The following is a 4794-nucleotide window of genomic DNA, read 5'->3' as shown; positions in this document are numbered from 1 at the left end:
TTTTTTTTTTTTTTTTTTTTTTTTTTTTTTTTTTTTTTTTTTTTGGTAGTTGTTGTTACCCACGCCATTTTACGTCTCCTTCACTGAAGGGCTAGAGTTTTAACTTTTAATTTTTTATATTTAAATGTAGACTTTTGACACTTTTAAAAAACAAAAAAAAGACAAGAGAGATGAAAACGTTTGATTATTTTCTCAGTGTATTTTTGTAAAAAATATATAAAGGGGGTGTTAATCGGTGTAAATCGCTGTTTGGATTTCCTGATTTTATAACAGGGCGGCTGGTTAATATCTCACACAGTTTAAAAAATCAGCCCCTAATTTCTCCATGTTTACACTTCAATCTGCAGGCTTCTTAAAGTGACAGTATCCCTTAACCTGCCACCAGTGTCCACCCTCCGATCCCTGTCTTGTAAAAAGGGGAGGAGAATTAGCCAAACACTGTAAGCTTTTAAGAAAAACAAAGTTTTAAAAGAAATACTGCTCTGTCCAGAGGCTTTAAAACTGGTGCATTTACAGCAAAAAGGGATTCTGTAGCTTTAACTCGTAAACCACATCTTTTTTGCACTTTTTTTATAAGCAAAAACGTGCCGTTTAAACCACTGGATCTATCTAAATGCCGATTTGAGTTCGCGACACTATGTACTGCGTTTTTCATTCTTGTATTTGACTATTTAATCCTTTCTACTTGTCGCTAAATATAATTGTTTTAGTCTTATGGCATGATGATAGCATATGTGTTCAGGTTTATAGCTGTTGTGTTTAAAAATTGAAAAAAGTGGAAAACATCTTTGTACATTTAAGTCTGTATTATAATAAGCAAAAAGATTGTGTGTATGTATGTTTAATATAACATGACAGGCACTAGGACGTCTGCCTTTTTAAGGCAGTTCCGTTAAGGGTTTTGTTTTAAACTTTTTTTTGCCATCCATCCTGTGCAATATGCCGTGTAGAATATTTGTCTTAAAATTCAAGGCCACAAAAACAATGTTTGGGGGAAAAAAAGAAAAAATCATGCCAGCTAATCATGTCAAGTTCACTGCCTGTCAGATTGTTGATATATACCTTCTGTAAATAACTTTTTTTGAGAAGGAAATAAAATCAGCTGGAACTGAACCCTAAATCTTGACTTTTGTCGTTATTATGCCCAATGCCTGAGATGGGAAAAGCCCTACGGTATCTAGACACTACACAATCTGCCTTAGCTTTAAAAAAATAAGCTATCAGAGGAGTCTTGTCAAATGCTACCTTATTGAGGAATATTAAATGTCTCTTGGCCAGATTTCTCCTGACCCTGAAATGATGGCATCAGCTGAATATGTGTCAACTCAACACATGCTTTCTAGGAATTTTCTGAGTTTACCATATTTAAAACGCCCTTTGTCTTGGAATCTGAAAAAGAGGGGGAGGGGCAACGTGGTCAGAATTCTTCACAGATGAAACTGGCTAGCTGATCTTATTTTGAACTTGGTGCTCCTGGAGCTGCTTTCTCCTTGATTTGCCCATGCTTACCTCTAGCAGTGGCTATAATGGGTTTCCAAGGGTTAAAGACAAATAAGCTGTTAAATTATCAGTAGATTATACAGGATAAGGCTTTTACCGATTATGAAATGCAAAAGGTGTATGCAGTTTTTTTTTCTCAAGCAGAAAGGTTGATGTGGTGCTACGATCTCCATTTTTTGCCATGCCCAACATGGTGTTAATGTAAGAGAACTGCATCAATAAGGATGACCTGGAGGAGCTGGCTCCATATGGGCTCAGAGGAAAGTCCCCTGCCTCTCAAAATAGCACTTTGGCTGCTGGAGATTTGTGCTTTTTCTGAGAATCAGGCAGGATTGTGTAGACTGCAAGGAGAAAAAGTACTTGGATTTCTTAAGGCCTAATACTCTTGGATTTGAAACCTGCAACTTGCTAAGTGGCACTATTTCCTGTTTATTTTGAGAGTTAACAATTGCTATTAACTAACAAAAGCCATCTTTACTTCCAAATGTGTGTTAAAAATATGTCTTTTACATGTCTTGAGTTTTTCAGCACTGGAGAGGAGGGGTTAATAAGCAGAAGTGTTTGGAAATAATCCCTTACTCATTTGGATTACTTGTAGATTAGGGAGTATTATGCTGGAAGGTACACCTGGAAAAAGAGAACTTTGAGGACTGGTCTAAAAGGAGGGGGTTTTGTGGTTGTCCCATGGAAAGCAATGATCCATCCCCAAAAACCAATATAACTTGTGTTAAAATTTAATGTATCTCTTAAAGATAACTACTAGTTTTCAACATTTTTTTCATGTATGGTGCTCATATATTTAGTTTTAATTGCATTTGTGTTCTGCAATTGGAATTCCATTTTTTAAAATGACCTTAGAACAACATGGCATCTAAGTTTCTTCAAAGATCTTTGCAAAAGGAAAAACCCTTATTTAGAAAAGTGCTTTTAATTTTTGTTCATTGCAGTGATAATATAATTGTTTAGCTTTTTTCAGACCCAAGGTATCAATAGCATGACATAAATGCAACCTAAATGATGCATTTTTGAAGTGATGCATCTGTTTTAAAGTATATTTTTATTTCGGAGGATTCTCCTGTTAGAACTTACTTTCCCTTGACTCTCCATGTAAAAGCAGATGCTTTAAATATTTCCTTGAAGAATTTTGATAACATTGGTTTAAAAATAAAAGCTGAAATGTGTGTGTCCTTCCTGGCAGGTGGTAAAGTAAACATAAGAAGCATTTTTGTACAATGTCTTTTCCTCTGAGTCTGTTTTCATTAATAAGGGATACTTAATGTATTAGGTGGTAGAAGGCATAATAAACATGTGAAACCAAACAGTTTTGATTTAATATGATTTTTTTACTTTCAGATAATTTGGATCAGTAGAAAAGAATAAGTTTCAGATTTTCTTTTAAGAATATCAAGCAATTGCTTCTGGCCCTGTGCTCCATCAGAAATGTGAATCCGTGATACTTGCTTAAGCAAGTTTTGTCAATTCCTAGTTGAATCCCTTTAAGTGCCAAGAAAAAAAAAAGCATGTAAGCTCAGAGGGCGGGCCCAGCTCCTGGAAAGGCTTTTGGGGTTTGTTTTTACCCTGCTCTTGGGGTACTAGGGGAGCTAAGGGATTCTGAGGAAAGCAAGAAAGCAAAGGGTTAAATGGACATCAACATTTACCAAGGGTTTCCTGTGTTTGTAGGGTACACACAAATTAGAAGACATGGTCTGGAGAATGCTATGGTTCAGAATGCTTAATTATGAATTTAAAACAAATTTAGGGATCCCAAGGAAGTATTTGAAAAGATAGAAATGTTAAAAAAAAAAAAAAAAAAAAATTAGGAATACAAACCCATCTACCCATTTGGAGAGTGTAAGGTTGGTATGCTTTATTTCTCTTTCTGGTGGTTTTTGTTTTGTGCCTCCTCCTGGCACTCCTCCTATTAAGGCCTACAGAATACCTCTCTAACCCATATTCACTAGGGTTTACCCCTAACCCTGTCTTTCTGGAGAGTGATATCTCCATGCGCATTTCTTAGTTTTCACTATCATTTGAAAGCTAAAGTGGAGGGGTGGGAAGAAAGCATCGCCAGGCATCTGCATGGTGTTTCAGGCTCTGCCAAGTGTCTATGGCCATTCCTCTTTGCCGAGGATAAAGCGCAGAATTCACAGGCTGCTCTTCAAGGCCTTGCATAAAGGGTTTTAGCCCAACTTTCCAGTTCTTCCAATTGCAGTATAACCAAACTGCTCTTTCCTGATAGACTGGAATTCTTGAAGGACAGGAACTAGGCATTGAATACTTCTCGTATTCCCCAGTTTGCTTTCACTGCTTCTTTTCACATAATAAATGCTAAATTCTTATTTGTTGACTTAACATTTACATGGTTTCCATGGGGCCCTAAGAGCTTCCAACATGCATTTGCATTTTATGCTGCCTGTGGTAAGTACCAGCGCTGGATTACATGAAAACCTGAATTAGAATTCTGCCTCTGAAACCAACAAGCTGGAGGACCTTGGACAGATTTCTCAGCCTCTTTAAGTTTCCGTGTTTTAAATCGTCATACAGAAAGAGGGCTATCTAATGTAGACAGCTGTCCTGAGAATAGAGTGAAGCGGAACATGTGTGATACGTCGTAATGCCTGGCCTACCCCATGGGCTCCTTGAATGCTAGAACCTGACCTTATGGGTGGTTCTAAAAAGCTAATGTATGTAAAGCCTAACACAGTGCCAGCAACATAGAAGATGCTTTAAATTCTAAAAATAGGGAGCAAAGCAGCGAGGCCGGGGCCCGAACTGGGGTTCTGTGCCCGCGGGGCTGCTGCCCCAGCTGGACTACCGCCATGGAACTCAGCACCAAATACCTCATGGAGAAGCTGCAGCGGGACCTGGCGGCGGAGCATGTGGCAGTGGAGGACAACACGACCCGCAGCCTTTGCGCCTGTAGCTTCCGAGTTCTGGCGGTGTCGGCCAAGTTCGAGCGCAAGCCGATGCTTCAGAGACACCGGCTGGTGAACGCGTGCCTAGCAGAAGGGCTCCTGCACATCAATGCCTTTGAACAGAAAACCCTGATCCCAGAGCAGTGGGCCCGTGAGCGGTAGAAATGAGGGACTGGGACTTGCACAGCCATTAAATTAAAAATCTGGAAAATAAAAATTATAAAAATAAATCTTCTGAATCAATGTTTCTCAGTCTGCTACACGAATCCCCAGCATCAGAATTACCTGGAGATTCTTGTGAAGAGTAGCGATTATACGGATTGCCAGCCACAGTCAGACTGTGGGGATGGGGCCTTAATGAGCACCCCCGCATAGATTC

At 38.9% G+C, this 4794-nt stretch overlaps 1 pseudogene; it reads left to right on the top strand.

Annotated features, from left to right (window-relative positions):
- Nucleotides 1-3996: 3996 nt before the first annotated feature.
- On the top strand, nucleotides 3997-4577 carry LOC108530290 (bolA-like protein 2 pseudogene; annotated as a pseudogene).
- Nucleotides 4578-4794: the final 217 nt, after the last annotated feature.

The sequence above is a fragment of the Rhinopithecus bieti genome, unplaced genomic scaffold (assembly GCF_001698545.2).
Source record: "Rhinopithecus bieti isolate Rb0 unplaced genomic scaffold, ASM169854v2 scaffold_7724, whole genome shotgun sequence".
Lineage (NCBI taxonomy): Eukaryota > Metazoa > Chordata > Mammalia > Primates > Cercopithecidae > Rhinopithecus > Rhinopithecus bieti.
This window is presented reverse-complemented; position numbering and strand designations above follow the sequence as displayed.